The sequence below is a fragment of the Spea bombifrons genome, chromosome 1 (assembly GCF_027358695.1).
Source record: "Spea bombifrons isolate aSpeBom1 chromosome 1, aSpeBom1.2.pri, whole genome shotgun sequence".
In the NCBI taxonomy this organism is placed as follows: Eukaryota; Metazoa; Chordata; class Amphibia; order Anura; family Pelobatidae; genus Spea; species Spea bombifrons.
The window spans coordinates 46,292,771-46,302,716 of record NC_071087.1 but is presented as its reverse complement, the minus strand read 5'-3'; positions in this window follow the sequence as shown (position 1 = coordinate 46,302,716).

Sequence of the window (9,946 nt, the reverse complement as noted above, 5' to 3'; positions counted from 1 at the left end):
ACACTCCTATCATGTCCAGGTAACCAGTACATGCTAGAACCTGGGCATGATAGGATTGTGATTGCTGTTAACAATTATATATATGTATAAATATATATAAATATATTAATATTGTTATTGATTTTTTTGTCTAATTTTGGTGTGTTACTTTAAATAAAGTATTTTTTTAAAAAAATTGTTGTTTTTTTAGTTTTTGACTGCAGAAATTTCAGTTTCGGTGCAGAATTTTCATTTCGGTGCATCCCTACTATATACTAAGCCAGTCACTGAAGTGGTAGGCCTACACCACACCAATGTTTGGCTTATTATATAATGATAGGGGTTATGCTGCATTATTGTCAATGTCTGGTTCAATGTATAGTGATAGGGATTATGCTGTACCACTGTTGGTGCGTGCCTAAGTATATAATGATAACAGTTATCCTGTACCACCGTCAATGTTTGCCTTACTATATAAAGATAACAGTTATCCTATACCACAGTCAATGTTTGCCTCAGTATATCATGATAGCAGTTATGCTGTACCACCATCTATGTCTGCCTCAGTATATGGTGATAGGTGTTATGCTGTAACACCGTCAATGTCTTCCTCAGTATATAATAACAGTTATGCTGTACCACCATCAATGTCTGCCTCAGTATATAATGATAACAGTTATGCTGCACCCCTGTCAATGTTTGCCTAATCATAGAAACTATGCAGTTTTAAAATGTGTGTGGGGGGGTGTCACATACAGGATCCACCGCAGGTGCCAAATGGTTTAGGTACGCCCCTGCGTCGTGCGGCAGTCAGGCCCAATGGCCGTGCCTCAGCTCTTCGTCCCACGTCTTAAAAGGGGTGGGAGGAAAAGCTGAGGCACGGCCATTGGGCGGCGCGGTGCGTGCAGGCCGGCTGCTTTCAATGTCACTCGCAGCCGCTTTGGTGGCGCAATGTGCCACTTGACTAGACTTGCCCCCCAGTCCTTAGGCTGCCAGCTCTCCCCTGTCCATGGCCAAGCATTTGAATACAAGGTCAGTATGCACAACTCCAAGTGATGGCTGGAGTGGTTTAAAGCACACTGCCATTAAACACGGAAGCGGTAGAAAAGTGGAGGAATCTGGGTTTGGCAGATGTCAGGAGAATGCTACCTACTGTAATACATAATGCAAAGTTTGCTGAAGGAGGGATAATAGTCTGGGGCTGTTTTTTAGGGTGTGGGCCCCTCGGTTCCAGTAACGTGTAATGTTAATGCAACATCACAGAAAGACATTTACATAGAAACAAGGCCCATACAGAGCCTTGACTTTAACCCCATCAAACACCTTTGGAATAAAACAGAGATTGGAACAGAGATTGCGAGCCAGGCCTTCTCGTCCTACATCATTTCCTGACCTCACAAATGCCCTACTGGATGAATGGGCACAAATCCAGACAGACATTCTGTGGGAGGCTGTTATAACCTAAAAGGGGCCCAACTCCATAACAATCCAGTGGTTTTGGAATGGGATGTCCAACAAGCTTATATAGGTGTAATAGTCAGGTATTTACATACTTTTAGTTATATAGTGTATATTGCCTTTGATTGAAATTAACAAACACTACACATGTGCAAATTAAGGTACTTACAAACTTCTTCAATATGTACTATGTGTTGAGTGTCCCTTTTAGCATGTCAGTCAGATTTGCAACACTGTTTCTTTTCCCGTGTTTTTATAGTAAAAAATGCAAAATATCATGGGTGAGAAATCTTCAGGCCCCTTTAACAAAAGCTTTCCCTAATGTATGGTTGTATGCAGAGCCGGCCTTAGGCGTTGTGGCGCCCTGTGCGGACTACTCCTCTGGTGCCCCCCCCCACTACCCCCCCTCTCTGCCCCTTCAAACTACCCCTCCCCCTGCCCCTTCAAACTACCTCCCCTCTGCCCCTTCAAACTACCTCCCCTCTGCCCCTTCAAACTACACCCCCCCGCCCCTTCAAACTACACCCCCCTCGCCCCTTCAAACTACACCCCCCCTCTGCCCCTTCAAACTACACCCCCCCGCCCCTTCAAACTACACCCCCCCTCTGCCCCTTCAAACTTCACCCCCCCTCTGCCCCTTCAAACTACACCCCCCTCTGCCCCTTCAAACTTCACCCCCCTCTGCCCCTTCAAACTTCACCCCCCCTCTGCCCCTTCAAACTTCACCCCCCCTCTGCCCCTTCAAACTTCACCCCCCCTTGCCCCTTCAAACTACACCCCCCCTTGCCCCTCAAACTACACCCCCCCTATGCCCCTTCAAACTACCCCCCCCACTTACCTTGTTGCCAGAGTCCTGCGGTGAGAGCAGGAGGCATCCGTCTTCTCGCTCTTCCGTGGTGCCGGCATTTCATGTTGAGCGCCGGAATAGTCACGGAGAGTAAGGGGCGCCGAGCGGTTGCTGGGAACTTCACGAGCAACCGCTCGGCGCTCCTGCCCGGGACTTAGATTAAAGCATCGTTTTTTGTTTTTGTTTTTTTTAAACTTTATTTAACATGAATGATGTTAAATAAAGTTTAAAAGAAAACAAAAAAAAAAAACCGATGTTTTAAGTTAAGTCCCGGGCAGGCGCCCCTGCTACCATGGCGTCCTGTGCGGTCACACAGGTCGCACACCCCTAAGGCCGGCCCTGGTTGCATTAAACTAATGTATGGTTTTTGAAAACTGGATGTTCATTATTTAAATATTTAAATATGGAATTTACTTGAGATAAATGTATTTCAGGTAATGAAATCCTTCAGTGCAAGTCAATTACAAACGGTTAACTAATGTAATAAGGATTCTAATTAGTTACTAGTAGAGGCATTTTTCGCTTTCTACCTTTAAATTTAACCCCTTAATGACAAAGCCCGTACATGCACAGGCTCAAAATGCATTGTTTTCAATGGGTTTAGTGACCGCCCACTGTCCTTAAGGGGTTAAAAACCTTCCCAAAGTGGCTCTACATCTTTAGAAATATGTGGAGCACTGCCCTGAAAAGACCTCTGGCAGCTCCTCAAGCTTAACTATGGAAACCATTATCAACAAAGCTGTTTACTGTTTTTTTTCTCAGCAGAGCAATAAAAATTATTAATTAAAAAGTTCAGTCTGCCATAACGAAGCCAAAACAAAATAAACATTTGGTTAGCAAAAATAGTACAAGTTGTATCTCGCAATAGTTTTTTGCGATGCAATGCATATACCTGAAAATGAATCTATAAGTTCCACTGAAGATCATTTAAGAAAGGTTCTGGAATTTTGATTTGTTCTATGACATAACACTTGAAAGGTGTCTAAATGTTCAAAAAAAAAGAAATTCACTGAACATGTACATGTTTTTAATGCACAGAATGGGCAGATGATGTGCTGATAAACAAATTCTCATATTTGTTATGGAAACCTCAGCTCCATAATATAATGATAGGATGTTATATCATCTCCACTGCATTATGTATTAGGCAGCTCACTGGACCTCATCATGGGCCATCATGAGGGTTCCTCCACATTCAAATAGAAAAATATAATATAAATATTTAATATATAAAAGAAAAATATTTTTGTAAATTCTCCGTTTATTGTAATAGAAGCAACAGAAGACATCACAGCACAATACTGCGAAATAGGATGTTATACAACAGTAACGTCGGTTCAGCACACCCATAAGTACATCCAAACGAGTAGTGTACAAAAAGTCATATAAAGAAAGTATATATACTCTTATACAGTGAAAAGCATAACATACAATCAGTAAGCGATACATAGGTGTAGACATAAATCACAGTGGTGCAGAACAGAATACACTTATACAGGCAGATACCAGATTAGCGATTCTTGTGCGATGGGAAATCGGCAACCATCGTAGTACGAAACCATCGCTGAGGCCGCAAATGTAGTCCACAGCAGAATAAACGGAGAGCCAAGGCATAATATTAAAAGGCACATAAGAACCTGTATAAACAACAGCAAAAAAAAACAAACTAAACCATGCGCGTGTTGACGATGTCAGTCGATAAAAGGAAAAGAATAAACAGATCAATTAAGAAGAGGCGGGGTAGGCCTGTAGTAATATCAAAAAGGTCTATCTGACAGATTGCAGTATCTCAGGAAGTCTAGAAGAGATAAGGTCCTTCCACCAAAACCATCGTCGATTGTACTGGAATTCCTTCCCACGGGACGTCCACACCAATTCCTCCATTTGTGAAATAAAATGCATCTTGCTAAGCCAGATGTGCATAGGAGGAGTTTCCTTTTTCTTCCAACATATCGGGATCACTGCCTTGGCTGCGCTGAGTATGTGGTAGGTGACTGAGTGTTTGTATGCTGTCAGTGAAAGAGAAGTGTGATGCAATAGGACTGCTTCAGGGGTCAAAATATACGCGGGGTCGTTTACTTCACGAATGACACGCTCAATTACCTTCCAATATGGAACAACTAAAGGGCACTCCCACCATATATGTAGGAAAGTGCCTGGACCATCTTCACACCTCCAGCACAGGTCAGGCACACCTGGTAAGAATTTATGAAGAGTATGCGGGACACGGTACCATCTGATAAGCAGTTTGTAAGAAGCTTCTTGTATTCTGCTGGCTAGGGCACCCTTATAAAAGAAAAATAAGTAAATTAAAATATGAAATGAAACAACAACAACATAAATAATAATAAAACAATAATAATTTTTAAACACATACTCAATGGTATTGCTGGAGCTGATCAGTTTTTGCAGAAGAAAGAACTTCATGCCAAGATGGAATATGTCATTTTACAGCAATTGGGTAGTATATGATCCTATTTACTACACCAGATTTTTTCTATATGTCCTTTGTTTTATAGTAATTATATACTCTTTGCCTCAGAATTAAAAGAGAACAATCATTTGGATTATTACAAACCATCTGCAGCCTGGACTACTGGACAGCTATAGTATCATGCTCATGTAATTATGTCTGTCTCTGATGATTTTTTCCCCCCAGAGAGAAATGGGAAAAAAATGAATTTAATTTATATTATAAATATATTTTTTTTATATTATATAATATATTTTTGTACTGATTTATGTATCTTTGCCATACCCAGGGGATGTTGTGACATGATCTACTTGCTGTCTCGATTATCTACAGACAACTTCCAGTAATTAAAAACAATTTCTCATCTGTAGGCTATTCTTATCTTTGAAAAGCATGGGAAACATCAATACCTGGTACATTTAACATTTAGCACGTGTGTTTTAGCTATAAAAAGACTTCTAATTATTGTCTTCATATTTTATTTTGCACTTTCCCCAAATCTTACATTTTACATTTCTGTAAAAATCATCTACTCAATATGGGGAAAGGTATCCTTAACTTACCCTCTTTCTCAAAATGTGCATTATTACCCATGACAGGACTGATCAGATAATGCTGGTCTTGCCACAGGCTGCCACAAATTTCCACTTCCTTGAGATTGTGGTGGCAGCAATTCACTAGGGTGCAAATTAGCAGACTCTATCTGGACTGGACTGCGTAAGAACACAGAAATCTCATGAAGCTTCTTGACCGTTTAGAGTGGCATAAAGTGCAGACAGGAAAGGTTTGGACCCAAAGCATCTTCGTCAAGCCTTTAAACTATGAGAGATTGCTGCATTGCAGTGTTTTTGTTCCTGTGTTCATATGTGTTCTTACAGTAATGTTGATTCAGCAAATGGCTCAACTAATTTTTTGTTGAGGCATTTCATACTCCTCTCTGAAAATACATACAGTACATATACCTGGACAATATCTAAATAAGATTGGGAAAAGTAGCGGGATTAGCCACACTTATTTGTAAGGAAAAGGAGGTCTCATATGTTCACTTCAACTAATGTATTGCAGTACGCACACACGTGGAAAAGGCATATGGCTATCCTGAATGTACGATGAGACCAAGCACTGGTTCAGGGTTGAGTGTTTAAAACAGGCAGACCAGGTGGGCCAAATGGTTCTTACCATCAAATGCCGTTTCTAATGATAATAGTAGAGAATAGGGTCTTTCTTCTCTTCATCCATTTCATTGTTTGCGTTACATATATTAATGTGCTATATTACCTAATAAATAGCACTGCAGAATATGATGGAACATATATTGTAAATCAATAAGAAATAATATCTACTTGTCAATGACATTATGGAAGTAATGAAATATTTGCTATGACCATGATGCCAACGAGAAAGACAACTCTGGGGGATCTCATGCAGTTGACTACTCACTTATAGCAATGTCTAAAGTAGCTGTGGAGGGAAGATCACCCTATTGGGAAGTTGGGTTTCCCTTTGGGCTGCAGGTCAATGTTTCAGCAGCCTTTGCTGTAGCCTGTTCATTTATAGTAATGTCTGTGCTTGGCGATGTCATGTTTCAACACTGCACTAAGAGAATGTTCTGGGCAAGGAAGAGGTCCTTGAATGTATGGGGGCAACACTAAATTAGAAAAGTAATTTTCCCCCTTTTCCTCCCCTGGCAACATTCAGCCTGACTATTTAGTCTGATCTAAAATAGATTAACAGACGAAAGGGAATGCAAAAGAACACTGTAAGGAAAAGCATTCTTTCTTAAAGGCCCTGTTACATTAGACACCCTACTGGCTGCTTTTAGTAAGCCAGTGGCCCAGAATATTTACAGTTGCTTTAGAGAAGAGGCCGATGCTGAGCATATGTTTGCTAGAGGCTTCTCTTTGGTGAGCTGCAGTTGACAAAGAAGCAACAACCTTAGCTTCTCTATATGTAGAAAAGAGGAAACGTCAGTGGGCATGTGGAAGAGTGTTGTATATATGTGATGGAGAGTGTATGTATGATGAATGGTGTGTGCATGTATGTACTGTATATATATATAAGAAAATGTGTATTATCACATAAATTAATTCTCTTCGTCTACCCTCCCCTCCATTCACACATATACACTTACAAGGTCATAGAAATGAAGAAGTGGTTGATGTTGACAGTTAGTGTTATCCTGTATCTAAGATGACCAATGGTTTTAATACCATGAATAATGAGCTGAATGGTTCTTATGTCCTTAAATTTTATGTTTCTGTTTCCACTAGCTGGCTGGTATAGGAGCACAGGCTGAGGCAGTGCCAGGCATGCATTTAGGAAAGTGAGATTTTGTAACTTGAGCTTTGTATGCTTTTGTTATTGTCCTACGGTTGCAAGGAATATGTATGCAATATTTGTTATAAAAGGTCTCATAAACCGTAACTTTATGAATTTGTTCCTGTGTGTCACACAAGTGCTCATGTGTTCATAGTCTGCTATCTAAGCTAGTTCCTTGCAACCAAGAAGCACCAATCGTGTCACGCTTGACGCAGCATATAACATACCTTTTTTTGATGCAGATGTCATCAAACATCCTTATGCAAGACAGGAAAAACTGTAGGTTCTCTTTAAGTTCTCTTGCTCTTCTGCTTTAACTTAATGCCAATGCTTCGAACCCTACTGGCAATAAAAATATGACACCCTTTAAACTCATGCTGTCTGCTCACCCTTTACACACAGTTATGGAGACAATGAAAGAAAAAACCCACAAAATCTGTCACTACCCATGAGATAAACGAACCCACAAAGGTGAGTGCAATGAATTCCCCCTTTAATTTGTGGTTCTGGTGACTAATATTTTCAGTTAAGAAATGTTATTGGTTCCACATAGGAAACAACCCTTTTTAATATTGACAGCATGTTGAACCCCATAATCCCATTCATTGTATCCCACAGAAAAGAGACACAAACACCCAACCCGAAAAGCAACCACCCCTCACAAAACTAATAAAAACAAGAAGTGTCTAAAAATAAACTAAAAAGTTCAGCTTTGTCAACTTACTTGTAGCTCTTCTCCAACTGGAATCTCTTCTACAAACTCTGCCACCCCCTTGCCACTCTGGTGACCACCATAAGAGAAAACACCAGGAGAAGAAAAGAGACCAACCTCCCAAAGAGAGGCTAAGAGCCCCACTTCTGAACCTCTTCATCAGCACTCACCGAAGAAATAGACACCAACACGTCCATACTTTGAGGAAGGCTTTCTGAGTATCTTCCATCTGAGCTGCCAACTCTCTGGTTATGGATATGTATCTCATGGCCTTGACCTTTAAAATGAATATGACTTATTCAAAGTAAAATCCCCAGTACTGCTATTTTTTGTGATATAACCACTCTTGACAAAATTTATTGGTACCATTTTGAGTGCACTCATGGGAATCTTACATTTATTTTGATTTCTTGACTTCAAACCTTAATAAAAAATACTGCTGATGTCTAGTTGTATCTCAAAATATAACCACTCAGGCTACCAGAATCCATTACGTTCCGTGGGACCAGTTCACTGGGCTGAGATATTATCTGTCACCATTAACCATTTTGGAAAGAAAACTAAATATAGCCTAGCATGGTCGAAACTAAAAATAAAACGTGATCTGTCAGCAAGCTATTTTTGTGCATTTAATGTATTTCTGCCTGTTCTGGCTTCAGAATTGATGAAACTCCTCCAGGAGGTTTTAACGGTTTTAACAATAAAAAAGGCACAAAAGTTAAATAAAGTCATCAAGATTCACAAAGACATCATTGGCATTTCTGCATTCATATTAATTGGTTATTTTGCTTTAATTGTGTTGTCATTAACATGTCCAACAAGCCCAAACACATTTGAAGGATGGGGCTATTGTTCTTAACACTAATTTAAGCTTACATGTGCAGCAAAACCTGTAATACTTCAAACTTGGTGTGTACGTGTGTTAGAAATCACTAACCACCACGTGTATATGTTGCAAGGTGGTTAACATCTTGCTAATGGTGGTTACAGGTCAGTTCTGTTGTGTATTTTAGCCAACAATATAGTTTTGTTGGGAAAGAATTCTGTAAGCAAGATGGGCATTACTTTTGTTCAATGATTTACTTTGAAGATATTTGAGAATCAATATCTTCACTAAAGCAAAAGCATTATGTGGGCAAAAATAGCAGTATTATTGAAGTGAAATCTGTTCCCCAAACACCTCTGCACTTCCTAATTTTTACTGCAATGCCTTGCGTAGTCTGAAGAAGGATGAAGATGCTCTGCACCACTGGAGCTCTGTGTCCTTCACCGTAATCCTCCTACAGCTCACCAATACCATTGGCCTCACCAGCTCTACCAGCTGTCTACATGGGCTCCAAAACCTTCCTGCCTAGGCCTAGCAGTACGGTTCCTGTGTAGGGCATAAACCAGGTGCGTCCGCTACTCAATGGACCGGTTTCAATGGAGCTCTCATCTCCTGAACCAGCCTCCGTAATGCTACACCTGGTGTGCTGTGCCCTGAGGCCCTGAGGTTATACCATCATGGCCATTGATTAGTAATAGTTGGAGCATGGCTTCATAACCAATATGTACCCACTTACCATCTCTTAAGAGGTGGAGCTGTAGGTCGGTGTCTCTCCCAGGTACGTATAGGATGCCTTAGTATATACTTTTTATTGTAATTGAAGAACCGGTGTTTGCAGTCAGTCTATGCAAGCACCCAAAAGAACGTATAGATGCATATATATAAATATAGGAAAACCGGACCTTTGTATGTATGGGAATTGTCCTAGCTACTGGTTCATGTGCCACAGAACAGTAGGGTGGACAGATAAACATACCTAAACACATTCTGAACAAGTTGACACCCAATAACTATGACTTTTCAGGAAAATATCATGAATTAAGTCACCTGCATTTAAAGTGGGCCTGCCATCCAAAACAATGTTTGCTTTATATATAACTTTCCACCCACAGATTTTTTTAAATCGGCCAGCACAATGTATAGGTGAAAAGTCACCCACTACAAAGTGACACCCACAGGTGGGCTGTAAGATGACCACTTCTCCATCTCCACTGAGAATCTGCCTGTTTAGTGTTTCCACTGACATGGGAGGGGGAGACAGTCATAACTGCTAGCAAAATATCAGTAACAATTGTATTTTTGTTGGCTGTAACCCTTTACCTTCCAGGGGGT